This window comes from Sparus aurata, chromosome 8 (genome assembly GCF_900880675.1).
Source record: "Sparus aurata chromosome 8, fSpaAur1.1, whole genome shotgun sequence".
NCBI classification, from domain to species: Eukaryota; Metazoa; Chordata; class Actinopteri; order Spariformes; family Sparidae; genus Sparus; species Sparus aurata.
The window spans coordinates 33,173,987-33,190,487 of record NC_044194.1 but is presented as its reverse complement, the minus strand read 5'-3'; the positions used below and the strand labels follow the sequence as shown (position 1 = coordinate 33,190,487).

At 45.1% G+C, this 16,501-nt stretch overlaps 1 protein-coding gene across 1 annotated transcript in view; it reads right to left on the bottom strand.

The window, feature by feature from the left end:
• enc2 (ectodermal-neural cortex 2) overlaps window positions 1-16,501 on the bottom strand; it is a 160,606-nt gene that overhangs the window by 5,770 nt on the left and 138,335 nt on the right. The gene's annotated exons all lie outside the window — the stretch shown is intronic.

Below are 16,501 nucleotides of genomic sequence, written 5' to 3'. Positions count from 1 at the left end.
ATCTTGCAGTTGTTATTTTTCTGTTGGCTGAGTTTATGTTACACACGATCTTATAGCAACCCTGTTGTGACAAACCATTGTCTGTTTCTTTGTGATCCAACTCCTCGTTTTCAATCACTGCTGGTACTTCTGCACTCTCAGCTGATGTTTCAGGCCTCACTGTAACACTGTCACGAATTTGGGCTCTCTCTCTATCATTTTCTTCACTTTGGCCTCCCTCTTGTTCTCTTTCTGATTCCTGCATGGGTGTCCTTCAAGTTAACAAAATTTAAATTATGGTCATACTCCTTTATTTGTGTGCACAATTTTCCCAAAAGAAAAATGAATATGCTACACTTGCATTTCTTTATGAAGTACATACCCATTGCAGCTTAATCTGTGCATCTTAATCTCTGAAAAGGGAGCTTCCTTCTGACAAGTGATGCAGGGGATGACTGGACCAGAGGCATGATGTGAGCAATCTAAGGGTAAATCCTGCTTAAGTGGCTTTGGGGGACGAAAAGACAAATTTCCTTTATAAATGAGCTAGATTGGTCAAAAAACATGGCAGCCACGGACGAATGTATTTTCGCGATGGGCTGAGCTTAGAAATTATTGGCCATCACTCCCACATCCTTTGCCCTATCATCACAAAACCTGGTGGGTAGGTTCACAACAGAGTTGGGAATCTGCCTACCAAAGCATGTTGAGCTCAACGCATAGGGGGCGCTATAAATGCCATTAGCATGTAGCTGAAAACCCAATTTGGAATTAAAGATGCAAGCAGCGATGAACGGGCCCTCGCAGTCCATGCGCGTCGGGGCATGCTGCCGTCGATGCATGCTGCCATTGGGGCATGCTCAAGCAACACCTTCCGCTGAGGAAGTCGTTGCTTTATAATTCGGTGGCCTGCTATTGCCGGTGTTAAATGATGTAAGCTGAAGTCAGAAAAACTGTGTGAACTGCTGCATGAGTCCCCGGACAAAGACTGAGTCGATGGTCTGCCTCTGGAGCTGGCTGAAGAGAATGTGCACACGAGGCATGATGCAATGAAATAGTTTCAGGAAGAAGCTGAAAGCATCATCCTCCAGTAGCCTCACAAACCTTCCAGCTTCTCGCACAGTGGTAGGCTCAAACTCAGCTAATTGTTTCAAAACACTGGATGATGTCACCTTTGTGCTAAAACACTGTTCACTGCACAGATATGGAAGTTCCATCTTACTCTGTTTGCTCTTGGGAGTCTGTGTGCCACCACTCTGTCACGCACACTGGTTCTCTTGGGAGATCTTGAAAAAAATCCAGAGAATCCAGCCAGGTCAGAGAAAAACTGATTAACTGATGGGATGGGAGATGTCACCTGCTGCATGATAAAAGCTGAAGAGGAAGAAATTGCAGCTCATGGGGGAGTTGCTGTTGTGTTTTTCCCTCTGGGGCTTTAGCAGCCAAAAGTGTAAGTCCTACCTCTGAAATAAGACCATCAGCTGAAAGCCAACAAGATTTCCTACATTTCTATGTATGTATTGTCCATGTCGTCCGTCTGCTCTCCACTGTAGCGATGATGTCACGCACTGTAGCTCACGCAATACACACCCATTATAAAATCAGAAGCCGGCCTGAAAGTCTTTCAAACTAAAACTGTGATGATTTGAAAACCGTACAAGATTTTTCAAAACTGAATACATAACAAATAGTTTGAGGTCTTCTGAGTCTTTAAAAGTTAAAATGGTGTGTCTACTTCAAAGTATGAGGGACAGGGAGAGGTTGAAGGTCGATGAGTTTTGAAGAGGACTTGAAGATTTCCCCATTTAATCCCATTGACACTAATTAGACTGCGACCAGAGCGCCATCTATTGGCCGATTTGCACCAAATTTTACACAAATCCTCATCAGGCCATACAACACAATGATGAACATTTATGTGATAATCAGACAGCATTTTGTAAAGATATGCAAGATTGTCTGTTTTCAACACAATATGCAGGAATTTGTCATTTTATATTTCGGGCAGTTTATGGACTATCAAAATTATTTTGATAACTTTTTGTCAGGAGGGTCCACAGATGCTACATGCGAAGTTTGGTGCAAATTGGTCAAATCATCTAGGAGGACTTTGAAAAAGTACGTTTTTCATTGTTTACAATTTTGCGAATGGAAAAATACTGCAAAAGTGGGCGTGGCATACACCAAACAATTCAGCTGCATTCAGGGAACAGTAAGGTATGAGGTTTAATAATGTGCACCATATTAAGTGGGAGTTATGAGCGAAAAAGGCTTTTGCATTGTAAATAGCGCCACCTGCTGGTCATTTTTGGTGTGTGAGTCACAGGGGCCATTCTATAGCACCTCTATGAATTTCATTTCCATAAGTGTTATGGTGTGGGCACAGGGCCAAATATACAGTTAAACTGACACCAGAGCGCCACCTAGTGGAGGATCGGTAAACACTTCGTTTGATGTCCTCAGGAGGGCACTGACAATAAATGTACCAAGTTTCGTCTTAATCCGACGGACCGTTGTGGAGATATAAAATACATCAATTTAAAGAGTGCCACCTTGTGGTCAGCGCCTGAAATTTTGCACAGGGTCTCAGGGGCTCATGGGAAAATAGTATCCTGAGTTTCATATCATTAGACCTGACCACTGTGGAAATATCCAACACTTCCTGTTTTGAACCAAATCTGCAGGAAGTTGTTATTTAATAACTTTAAAATTATTTGTTTTAATTAAAATCCCTGAGTAAATTTTTGTCAGGAGGGTCCACAGATGCTGTGTGCCCAGTTTCGTGCAAATCGGTGAAATCGCCTTGGAGGAGTTCGAAAAAGTAGGTTTTCGACATTTTGCGACGTAGCGAAAAAAAACGGAAATGGGCGTGGCCTATACCACGAGATTCAGCACAATTCACTGAACACATGGATATAAGGTTTTTGAATGTGCAACAAAGTATATGGGAGTTATTAGCCAAAACGCACTTTCTTTAATAACATCGCCACCTAGTGGTGGAAATTCAGGACGACAATAGATTATAACATTTTTCGCCAGGTGTGACCTATATTCCAAGTTTGGTGAGTTTTGGGGTATGTTCAGGCAGTGAAAAATGCGATAATTTTGTGAGAAGAAAAATATTAATAATCATTTGAAAAACAATAGGGTCCTTGCAGGTTCCCTGCTCGGGCCCTAATAATCATTACGATTACAATAGGGTCCTCGCAGGTTCCCTGCTCGGGCCCTAATAATAATCATTTGAAAAACCATAGGGTCCTTGCAGGTTCCCTGCTCGGGCCCTAATAATAAAAATCATTTCAATTACAATAGGGTCCTTGCAGGTTCCCTGCTCGAGCCCTGATAAAAATCATTTCAGTTACAATAGGGTCCTTGCAGGTACCCTGCTTGGGCCCTAATGATAATCATTTGAAAAACAATAGGGTCCTTGCAGGTTCCCTGCTCGGGCCCTAATGATAATAATCATTTCAATTACAATAGGGTCCTTGCAGGTTCCCTGCTCGGGCCCTAACAATCATTTGAAAAACAATAGGGTCCTTGCAGGTTCCCTGCTCAGGCCCTGATAATAATAATAAAAATCATTTCAATTACAATAGGGTCCTTGCAGGTTCCCTGCTCGGGCCCTCATAATGATTATTTGAAAAACAATAGGGTCCTTGGAGGTTCCCTGCTCAGGCCCTAATAATCGTTACGATTACAATAGTGACCTCGCAGGTTCCCTGCTCGGGCCCTAATAATCATTTGAAAAACAATAGGGTCCTTAAATAATATAATAATCATTTGAAAAACAATAGGGTCCTCGCAGGTTCCCTGCTCGGGCCCTAATAATCATTACGATTACAATAGGGTCCTCGCAGGTTCCCTGCCCGGGCCCTAATAATAATCATTACGATTACAATAGGGAACCTCCCGAGGGAGGCGTCCCGGGGGCATCCGAAACAGGTGCCCGAGCCACCTCAGCTGGCTCCTCTCGATGTGGAGGAGCAGCGGCTCTACTCTGAGCTCCTCCCGGGTGACAGAGCTCTTCACCCTATCTCTAAGGGAGCGCCCTGCCACCCCGCGGAGGAAACTCATTTCGGCCGCTCGTATCCGGGATCTTATTTTTTCGGTCATGACCCAAAGTTCATGGCCATAGGTGAGGGTCGGAACGTAGATTGACTGGTAAATCGAGAGCTTCGCCTTTCGGCTCAGCTCTCTCTTCACTACGACAGACCAATACAAAGAACGCATTACTGCGGCCGCTGCACCGATCCGTCTGTCAATCTCACGCTCTATCCTTCCCTCACTCGTGAACAAGACCCCAAGATACTTAAACTCCTCCACTTGAGGCAGGAACTCTCCTCCCACCTGGAGGGAGCAGGCCACCTTTTTCCGGTCGAGAACCATGGCCTCGGATTTGGAGGTGCTGATTCTCATCCCAGCCGCTTCACACTCGGCTGCAAACCGCCCCAGGACATGCTGGAGGTCCCGGCTCGAAGGAGCCAACAAGACCACATCATCCGCGAAAAGCAGAGATGAGATCCATTGGCTCCCAAACCAGATCCCCTCCGGCCCGTGGCTGCGCCTAGAAATTCTGTCCATAAAAGTAATGAACAGAACCGGTGACAAAGGGCAGCCCTGTCGGAGTCCAACATGCACTGGGAACAGGTCTGACTTACTGCCGGCAATGCGAACCAAGCTCCTGCTCCGGCAGTACAGGGACCGTACGGCCCTTAACAGAGGGCCCCACAGTATGCCACGAGGGACACGGTCGAATGCCTTCTCCAAGTCCACAAAACACATGTGGACTGGTTGGGCAAACTCCCATGAACCCTCGAGCACCCTGCGGAGGGTATAGAGCTGGTCCAGTGTTCCACGGCCAGGACGAAAACTGCATTGTTCCTCCTGGATCCGAGGTTCGACTATCGGCCGAATTCTCCTCTCCAGTACCCTGGAATAGACTTTCCCGGGGAGGCTGAGGAGTGTGATCCCCCGATAGTTGGAACACACCCTCCGGTCCCCCTTTTTAAATAGAGGGACCACCACCCCGGTCTGCCAGTCCAGAGGCACTGTCCCCGACTGCCACGCGAGGCTGCAGAGACGTGTCAGCCAAGACAGCCCCACAACATCCATAGACTTGAGGTACTCAGGGCGGATCTCATCCACCCCCGGTGCTTTGCCACTGAGGAGCTTACGGACTACCTCAGTGACTTCGGCTTGGGTGATGGATGGGTCAACCTCTGAGTCCCCAGCCTCTGCTTCCTCTATGGAAGGCGTGTCAGTGGGATTGAGGAGATCCTCGAAGTATTCCTTCCACCACCCGACGATGTCCCCAGTCGAGGTCAACAGCTCCCCACCTCCACTGTAAACAGTGTTGGTGGAGGACTGCTTCCCCCTCCTGAGGCGCCGGATGGTTTGCCAGAATTTCTTCGAGGCCGACCGGTAGTCCTCCTCCATGGCCTCCCCGAACTCTTCCCAGACCCGAGTTTTTGCTTCCGAGACTGCCCGTGCTGCCGCACGCTTGGCACCCGTCGGTACCCGTCAGCTGCCTCAGGAGTCCCCCGGGCCAGCCAGGCTCGGAAGGACTCCTTCTTCACCACCGGGTTCGGGGATTGCCGCCGCGACAGGCACCGGAGACCTTACGGCCACAGCTCCGGACAGCCGCGTCAACAATGGAAGTGGAGAACATGGTCCATTCGGACTCAATGTCCCCAGCCTCCCTCGGGATCTGGTCAAAGCTCTCCCGGAGGTGGGAGTTAAAGATCTCCCTGGCAGAGGGTTCTGCCAGACATTCCCAGCAGACCCTCACGATACGTTTGGGTCTGCCAGGTCTGTCCGGCTTCCTCCCCCGCCAGCAGATCCAACTCACCACCAGGTGGTGATCAGTTGACAGCTCAGCCCCTCTCTTCACCCGAGTGTCCAAGACATACGGCCGGAGGTCAGATGACACGACCACAAAGTCGATCATTGAACTCCGGCCTAGGGTGTCCTGGTGCCACGTGCACATATGGACACCCTTATGCTTGAACATGGTGTTCGTTATGGACAAACTGTGACTAGCACAGAAGTCCAGTAACAAAACACCACTCGGGTTCAGATCGGGGAGGCCGTTCCTCCCAATCACACCCCTCCAGGTAACACTGTCATCGCCCACGTGGGCGTTGAAGTCCCCCAGGAGAACGACGGAGTCCCCGGTTGGAGCACTCTCCAGTACCCCTCCCAGGGACTCCAAGAAGGCCGGGTACTCTGCACCACTGTTCGGCCCATAAGCCGAGACAACGGTGAGAGTCCTATCCCCGACCCGAAGGCGCAGGGAAACGACCCTCTCGTTCACCGGGGAGAACTCCAACACATGGCGGCTGAGCTGGGGGGCTATAAGCAAGCCCACACCAGCTCGCCGCCTCTCGCCTGTCGTGGAAAATCTCCTTTGAGTAGAGAGTGCTAAATCTCCGAAGAATTTCAGATCTCAGCGTATGAATCAGATGTCATTTAATACACGCAGCGTGGAGAGAAGGCAAAAGCATTCTCTCACGAACTCTAAATTGTTACCCCTTAAGTACAGAACAGAGAGGAGGTTACCTTCATTTACAACAGTCATAAAACATCTTCTTTACAGATAAAGGACTCTTTGATATTTTGGTGTGTCCTGTCTTCCCAGGACAGTGACCCTTTGATCTAACAGATGGGACAGTAAATGTCATCTTATCTAAACTATGTATACATTCCAATGTGGGGATGTGCCCCCTCCTGTGGCTCATGTGACACCTCAGGCAGTGTGACAATCTCTCTCTCCTTACTGTCCTTACAATACATTTGATAAACAAAAGGAATTCTATGTAAATTTCTCACATTCCTCCCTTTTGACACAAAAGTGTCAACACAACATTTTTAGAAATTACATTGAAAGTTTTCAAAAATAGGAAAAGAAAATTTTTTAAAACGCTACAAAATGTTTACAGCTGTCAGTTTCTACTGTGAATAACAAAAACAAAAAACGACAAAATATAAAAACACACAAAAAGAAAATATTCCATCAAGGTAATCAGTAATCAGTTGAATCATCATATGGGTTTCCAGGGGCCCATTCCATCATTGAATTTACATCTTGCTCAGTATTGTGGATTGGTATTTTTACATATAATGTCTTTTCGCCTCCGACAACGCCACTTATCCATCTATATATAAGGGCTCGCATACATGTTAGTGCACAAGTACAGAAACACAAACCAATACCAAACACAATCAAAACAGGGATTAAAACATGAATGATGAGAGCACCCCAGGGGCCAAGGTGGTTGTTTAACCATTTGTTGAAACTAAAACCTGCTGATTCAGAGGGACTAAATGCATCGCAAATCTTTTCAAGTGCTGTGATTACACTTGTAATATTTTCAGAATTATCAGGGATGAGTGTAACACATGCTTCTCCAGTTAAATTTAGTGTCATGCATAGACCTCCTGTTTTTGCCAAAATATAATCAAGGGCCATCTCATGTTTCAACAGAGTTAATCTGTGGGATTTGTCATTTGCATTTAGGTATTTGAACCCTTTTATTGTTTCATTTGCGAAAGCAGACATTGAATAAGTTATATTATCGATGTGATCAGCCAGGAATGTTACACCATACCATGGGAGTAATCCAAGACCCCATTTTTCACCTAAAGAAATTCGCCAGTGATAAGCTGCAAGGGTAGAAAACTGTGCCAATTCGCGTTTGTGAATGTGACCATTCTCTAATTGTTGTCTCAAATTTATAGGAAGTAATGCTAAATTTGTAATGGTGAGATTAACAAAATAACAACATCCAGACCATCCTGGAGGTAGGAAGATGAATGCCTCATTTCCGCACAACCAATAAAAATTTCCAATCGGTGGGATGCCTTTATGTGCAGGAGCTTGTAGAAATTTATTAATTACCACTGTTTCTCCGTTTCTGAAAGTAATGTTAGTGTCACCAATTTTCGAATTTTTTGTGGTTAGGCTAGCAACAGGATTTGGGCAATGTGACACTCCCATAAATTGACCATTACCATTTGCACATACACAAATAGGGTGAGAAATACTTTGGTCTATAGGGATTTCAGTTGATTCAGCATAAGTAGATTTGGAAGGGATAGTTTGTGGGAGCATATGATCACAGAACCATGATATACAAGACAAATACACGTTTGTTTGATCCGTTGTATGATTATGTAGTTTCTTATTTGCATTATACCATACTTTGTGGGAAAACTTGCAATGCATCCGTGTGTTTTTGTCTATTTTTGGTTGGTTAGCATAATATTGGACTAAACTAACTACTGGATCTAGACAAGGACAGTGTTTTACTTCAAGTTGGAAAAGAGAATGCCAATTTGCTGGAGGACTTTGAATGGCTAAAACAGTCATGTTAGCACTGTACATTCTCTCTTTCATCCACCTGATAAAGGAGTACCAACTATTTTTTTCATTATAATCATTAAGTAGTTCATCAGCATCAAAACCCCAGGGTTTCCAATCATTTTTTTCAAACAGTTCTCTTTTTTTCCTGATCACCTGCTCTGTGGCAAGTTTTAGTTTATGTCCTTTCAGGATTGTTTGATCCTGCATCGGTTCTTCTGTGTCTTCTTCTGATCTCGTAGACAGTCCATTTTTACCCTTCTGTAAGAGATGGGGTGTCTGAGTATCAGTATGGATGATATCAGTGTGATTGATGACTGCAGGTGAATCAGTTGGTGGTGTGAAAAATATGAATATATGAAGACATTTGTAGTCGAAACTTTGCTCCGTTGAAAACCAGGATTGGGTAATGGCCATTGTGGTGACCAAAACAATGATGAAGACCACAATCATTTTCGTCCAACGGTGTCCCCTCTCAGCACTCCGAAAGTAAGGTCGTTGTCCTTCCTTCGGCGGCCTGGCTCGGGAAAGGCTTGCACTGGGATGCATGGATCCAGGTATCCCTCTCAGCTATCCGGACAGCAGTGGGTGTTGTTAGTAACACTTGATGTGGCCCTGTCCACCGTGGTTGACTCCAGTGTTTCCTCCTCAAGTCCTTTATCACTATCCAGTCTCCAGGCTGGATGTTGTGGAGTTGCACCAACGTAGGCTCTGGAAGGGCAGCTTTCACCTTAGGGAAGATAAGCTTCAAGGTATGGCTAAGTGCACAACAATAGCTTATCATATCATCATCCAGTCCGGTGAGGGTTAATCTGTTTTGAGGGAATGGGGTGTTAGTCATTCTCATAGGACGGCCAGTGAGTATCTCATAAGGAGACAGTCCAGTTGTCCTATGTGGGCGGCCTCTCATAAACATCAACGCAAGTGGTAAAACCTCAACCCATGACAGATCTGTTTCTGTCATTAATTTAGTTAGTTTTGTTTTTAGGGTCTGGTTTGCTCGTTCCACTGCACCTCCACTAGCTGGATGGTAGGCACAATGTGTTTTCAGGTTTATTTGCAGGCTTTCGGAGATGTTTTGAATAACATTATTTACAAAATGTGATCCATTATCACTTGTCAATTTTGAAGGAAGACCCCAACGGGGAATTATTTCCCTCAACAGTGATTTTGCCACTGAGATAGCAGTTGCATGTTTACATGGAAAGCATTCAATCCATTTTGAAAACATGTCCACAATAACAAGACAATATTTATACCCCCTACATGGAGTGAGTTCAATAAAGTCCATCATTAAATGCTCAAAAGGACCTTCAGGTTTAGGATGGGCTGACAGAGGCATTGCTGCACCTCTGCCGACATTGCAAGTTGCACAAATCACACAATTTTTACAAAAATTTTCAGCAAAACTTGAAAACCCTGGCGCATGCCACAATCTATTTACAATTTCCAACATCCCCCCTTTTGATACATGGTCAGGACCATGTGTCAATTTTGCCAGAAAAGGGAATATGGCTTTTGGCAGTACTGGGAGGCCGTTTTCGCCAACCCAGAGGCCAGATGAGAGTTCAATACACTTTTTCTTTTTCCATAGAGTTTTTTTCTCCAGCATCAGCTCCTGTTTGAAGCAGAGAGACATCATTAAGGGAAAAAACATCATTTTGGACAGACAAAGGCATTTGTAGAGTGGGGGAGACAGGTGACAGAGCAGCTGTTTTAGCAGCTGCATCCGCAGCTGCATTTCCTAGTGACACTGGGTCATTAGCACCTGTATGAGCTTTACATTTGCATACTGCTACTGACGCAGGCAGCAGTAATGCAGACAAAAGGTTAATGATTAGACTTCTGTGAGCAATAGGTTTTCCTGTAGATGTAAGAAAACCTCGATTGTTCCATAATGCATGGAAATCATGACATACATTGAATGCGTATTGAGAGTCAGTATGTACTGTGATTTGTTTCCCGGTTCCTAAAATGAAAGCACGAGTTATTGCAAATAATTCTGCTGCTTGAGCAGACAGATTATTTGGAAGTTTAGCACTTTCAACTATGGCATGGTTAGTACATACTGCATATGAGACACAAGGGGACCCATCTGTGGGATTTCTCATAGCAGAGCCATCTACAAAGAAAACATAGTCAGGGTTAATGAGGGGAGTGTCAAAGAGTGCATCTCTTGGTTTTGACACTGTGTCAACAACTTCCAGACAGACGTGTGGTTCTCCATCTTGAGCTGTCGGAAGCAATGTGGATGGGTTAAGTACAGTACAGCGTTTTAAAGTTACATGAGCCATTGTCAGCAAGACATTTTGCCAGTGTAACAATCTAGCTGGGGTTAAATGGGCGGTTTTTGCCTGCAAGATCAGAGAGTGGACAGCATGGGGAACATGTACAGTAAGAGGGCACATAGCAACAATGTCAACTGTAGCCAGAACTGCCTCAGTAGCCGCAGCGACAGCCCTGAGGCATGCGCCCATACCTCTCTCTGTTGTGGAAATCCTTTTTGAAAAATATCCTACTGGTCGTTGTTTGTCTCCATGTAACTGAGTAAGAACTGCTGTCATAAAACCATTACGCTCAGAGACAAAAAGATTGAAAACTTTTGTAGTGTCTGGTAGTCCAAGGCAAGGGGAAGTTGATAAAGCTTGTTTTAAGTCAGTGAAAGCTTTTTCTGCGTCAGTAGTCCAAGTCAAAAAGTCAGTCATGGCCAAATGTTTACCCCCATGTGTGATTTCATATAGGGGTTGGGAGATCTCCGCAAAGTCACGAATCCATGGACGGCAATAGCCTGCTAAACCCAAGAAAGACATCATCTGTTTTTTCGTTAGAGGTTTTGGCACATCCAAAATTGCTAGGATACGGTCTGGACCCAATTTGCGACCTTCTGGTGTTATGATATGGCCAAGGTAACGCACTGATTGTGTAACAAGCTGCAGCTTGTCTTTTGATACCTTATGACCATTTTCTGCCAGGAAGCAGAGCAGAGACACTGTGTCAGTTTGACAATCTTTTTGTGTTTGAGAACAGATTAAAAGGTCGTCAAAATACTGTACCAGTGTACTGCCACATGGTGGCCGCCAATGCGACAGGTTTTCAGCTACAGCCGCAGCAAAAAGAGTGGGACTAGAGGCAAAACCCTGTGGCAAGTATATCTTTTTCCATTGAAAGTGAAAGCAAACCAGAACTGTGAGTCAGGATGGACAGGAATGCTAAAATATGCATTTGCTAAATCAATGACAGTGAACCAACATGTATTTGCTGGAACCTGTGACATCATTGTTGTAACATTTGGTACAGTTGGGGCTGGGTGTTGAACTGCTTCATTAATTACTCTAAGGTCTTGCACTGGTCTCCACCCCCCATTTGGTTTCTTTACAGGAAGGATGGGGGTGTTACATGGTGAATTTGGGCATTCCACAACGGCACCTTTTTCTATGAGAGACTGAAAAACAGGAGCAATGCCCTTAACAGCTTCAGGGCTGAGTGGGTATTGTCTTTTACAGGGTCTAAATGTAGATTTTGAGTAGACAATTACAGGACTTGCGCCTTTTATGTTTCCAAAATCAAACTTGTTTTTAGCCCATAATTTGTCAGGCACTGTTGAAAGTATTGCTTCCTGTTCAGTGGTCAATGGCATAAGTTGTATTTCTGGTGTGTGTGTGTGAACAGTGCGAACAACCTCTGTCATGATATTTACTGGATAGGAAACAATCTTTAGTGAATCAGAATATAAGCTACCATCCGGTCTGTCCTTCCAATCAGAAATCTCTGAAGCTGTTTTAATCAACATTCCTCTGGTCATCCAGTTAATGTCAGAACCTTTTGTCAAAAGGATGTAAGGCACACAGCCAAGTGTTATGAATAGCTTTTGTTGAGACTCAGAAAGGCAAACAGATGCAGCTGCAAACTCTGATCCCACAAAGATCCTTTCTATTTTTATGGTATCATTTTCTTGTGCTTCATTCCAAATTTCTTCATAGGTATAATTTCTAGTACCCGATGAAATATGTAACACACATTGTAGACAGTCAGGGGGCTCTGACACTGGAGGTATCATACACAATAGCTTATCTATCTCACAAGGTTTTACGAGGTCCCAAGAGTAATGATAATCACTTTTAGAAATGCAAAATGGGTATAAGCCATTTTGATACCTGCAGGGTCACAGTGTACTTCAATGCTTAGAGCACACATGAGGTCTCGGCCCAGTAAATTAACAGGGCATACATCAGATAGGAGAAAAGGATGTTCTCCTTTGTAATCCCCAAACCATACTGTTAGTGGTTCAGATATTGGTTCAAATCCTGGAATACCTGATGCTCCTATTGTTTTTAGGAGTTTAGTTGTTCTAGGGGCATTAGGGAGAATTTTAGATTGGATTACAGAGACCTCTGCTCCTGAGTCTACGAGGAATGTTACATTAACACCGTGTACCTTAAGAGTCAAACTAGGGGGTGTTTTGGAGTCTAGTGTTAACTGTACACATTGCTGGTACGTTACAACTGGTTTGTCTGTGTTATTATGTGTATTTAAGTGTATGTGCGTGTCTGCGTGCTGCTCACTGCTCTGACCTGCCTCCTCCATTTCCTATGGTTGCGTCAAAGGGAATCCTGGGGCCTGAACTGAGAGTCCTTGCGGTGGAGCATGTGGCCAGGATCCCCTTGATTGTTCTCTTTCTCCTTGATAATGGTCAGCATGTGGCCAGGGTCCTCTCGACTCTCTTCTCTCCCCTCGATAAGAGTCGGGGGTAGGACAGTCATGTGACAAATGTCCAAAATCTTCACATCTGTAGCACTTGCGTTTTTCAGTGTCATCGTACCTTCTTTGAAATGATCTGTGTGGCCCCCCTCGCCTCCATCCTCTGCCCCTCATGCCACCATTGTGCTGATGGGACTGTTGTTTTTCTCCTGGTTCCTGCGGGTTACCTCTTTGGTAATACATCATCTGAGCAGATTGAAGTTTCTTTGTTTGTCTAATATCCAAATCTGTTTGGTTTCTTTCTGTGTGCAGAACGTGTGTCCACACAGTTGTTATTGGCTCCGTTTCCCAGCCCACACAGGTAGCCATGACACGGTTCTTCAGGGCCGGATGGAGACCATTTATCAGAGCAGCCTTTAACAGATCACTGTGTGCTACATTGTCTGTGTCGATGCCAGAGTGAGCTGCGAAGACAACTTCCATACGTGTACGATAGTCAACAGCAGACTCACCTTCCTTTTGTTTAGTGTTGTGGATTTCAGGCCAGCACACCCTCAGGGGAAAAATGGTACGCACAGCCTCATATAGGGATCCCATCATGGCTGTATATTCCCTGGTTCTAACCTGGTGGTTTGTGGACCATCCTGTTGGTCGGATGTTGGTCCAGCGGAGCTTGAAAGCCCTGCGACAAACTGCTTCCACTTCTTTCAGGGTAGGTTCATACATGGACAATAATTGTTGCATTGCTGTAATCCATTTCTCACCTCCGGTTTTTTGTGGGTCTGGTAATGTCTCTGCAACCTCCTTTAGTTCATCTGGCTGCCATGGTCTGTATACCAACACCTCTGGATCCCAGTGGGCGTGTGCACCCTCTCCCGTTGGTTGTGGCTGGGGGTTAGGGAACATCATCATAGGCATCTGGTGCACATTTCTTTTGTCCCCTTGACTCCGCAAACAGTAGTCAAAAGATGTTGTCACTGGGGAGAAAGTCTTTTTTGGACAGGCAGAGTTAGCTGGTTCTGTGACAGGGGACAGAGCGAGGGCTGAAAGGTCAGGGTATATGTGATCTTCTCCTCCCACTGTTATTGTCTCACTCTGAGTAGACTTGGCTGCAGGGGCTGCAGTGCCTCGCTCTTTTGAAGGAGGTGTTAATGGCCGGGCTGAAATGGTGGAGAGTGCATATGGAGGAGGCAGATTTCTTTCTCTTTCCCTACGTTTCTTATTCCTTTCACTCTTACACGAACCTTCTTCTTCTACTTCTTCCTCTTCTTTTTCTTCTGCTTTCTGTTTTATCATTAATCCTGCTAATGATTTTTCTTCTTTAATTTTTGCTTCTCTTTCCCATTTTTGGAAAGCTTGCCAGTCAATACCTTTCTTCCCTACTTTCTTTTTCTTTTCTTCCAACATAACTCTACACCGTTCTAAACATTCTGTGCTTAATGTACCTTTAATTGGAAACACCCCCTGAGTTATATGGTGCCAAAGTGGAACATCCTTAACCACATTTTTTCCCCATTTTTCTGCCATGATTTTAGCAGGACCTGAAAGAGGGTCATCTAGAATTTCTAATTTGCCCGTTTTGTTCCCCATAATGTTATGTTAATGACTCACTGGGACAGGTTTGCTTAAACTTCCAATGGGCTTATCATTCACACAAAAACTTCACAATCACACTGATCTTTCCATACTGTGTATGGTCGGATCTCATCAAATCACACACTAACTTTGAGCAACTTATTCAGCCAGGTGGTTTGTATGACACATTCGTTCCAAGCAACGCACCCTTTTATAGCATACAATCTGTATACTATAGTCACTGAATGTCACAACAAAGTTTATTCTTTATACTTATTTCGTATATTTATATCACTCATACGCCCATTTTATCATAGTGGGGCCTCGTATAATTGTATACTGTATCATATCATTATTACAGTAGCTCACATAAGATCATATTATTATATTATATTCTATTATTTTCTTATTTTACCTGTTATCAGGTTTTCGGTCGACCACTATTTAATATCTACTCATCAGTAAGTAGCATCTGAAAATCTACAATCCCTTGAAATTTTCTTCACACCGTAGGTATAATAATCAATTCATTTCGCCTGTTGTACTCGTTAAGTGCTAACAGCCTTGCGCTGCGTTTCAGTTTTTTTTTTTTTTTTTTTTTTTCGTTTTTCACCCAAAACCACACAGGAATTACAAGGGTTTCTCGTTTTTACCCAAAACCACACAGGTATTACAAGGGAAAGAAAAAGGTGCTCCTCCTTGAGCCCTTTACCTTAAAAAACATTCCAATCACACAGCTATGGAATGAACGTCTCGTTACACTGACGTTTTTATCACCCACGACCACACAGGTTTTACATGGGGAATATGACTTTCAACCACACAGGTATTACAAAAGTCAACCTAGGCTTTTAGAATTGAGCAAATGATTCAAACGCTGTACTCACTTATTTGTGGAGCGTCCGCTGGCCACGTCTGCGCCCGAATTTCAGGTGGAATCCAATCCTCCGTTTGTCGGAGTGGAACTTTTCCTGCCGGCAGTTTCCTTCAGTTCAGGCGCAGGCGGCAGTCAGCGAAGCGTCCATCCCATCCTCGTCGCCAAAATGTCGTGGAAAATCTCCTTTGAGTAGAGAGTGCTAAATCCCCGAAGAATTTCAGATCTCAGCGTATGAATCAGATGTCATTTAATACACGCAGCGTGGAGAGAAGGCAAAAGCATTCTCTCACGAACTCTAAATTGTTACCCCTTAAGTACAGAACAGAGAGGAGGTTACCTTCATTTACAACAGTCATAAAACATCTTCTTTACAGATAAAGGACTCTTTGATATTTTGGTGTGTCCTGTCTTCCCAGGACAGTGACCCTTTGATCTAACAGATGGGACAGTAAATGTCATCTTATCTAAACTATGTATACATTCCAATGTGGGGATGTGCCCCCTCCTGTGGCTCATGTGACACCTCAGGCAGTGTGACAATCTCTCTCTCCTTCCTGTCCTTACAATACATTTGATAAACAAAAGGAATTCTATGTAAATTTCTCACACGCCGCGGGCAACTCCAGAGTAGAAGAGAGTCCAGCCTCTCTCAAGGAGTTGGGTTCCAGAGCCCAGGCTGTGCGTGGAGGTGAGCCCGACTATTTCTAGCCGGTACCGCTCAAACTCCCGCACCAGCTCAGGCTCTTTCCCCCCCAGTGAGGTGACATTCCATGTCCCCATGGCTAGAGTCACCATCCGGGGATTGGGCCGCCGGGGCCCCCGCCTACGACCGCCACCCATATCCCTCTGCACCGGCCCCTTCTGAACCCTCCCGCGAGTGGTGAGCCCAAGGGAGGGCGGGCCCACGTTGCTCGTTCGGGCTGCGCCCGGCCGGGTCCCGTGGGCAGAGACCCGGCCACCAGGCGCTCGCCTGCGAGCCCCAACCCCAGGCCTGGCTCCAGGGTGGGGCCCCG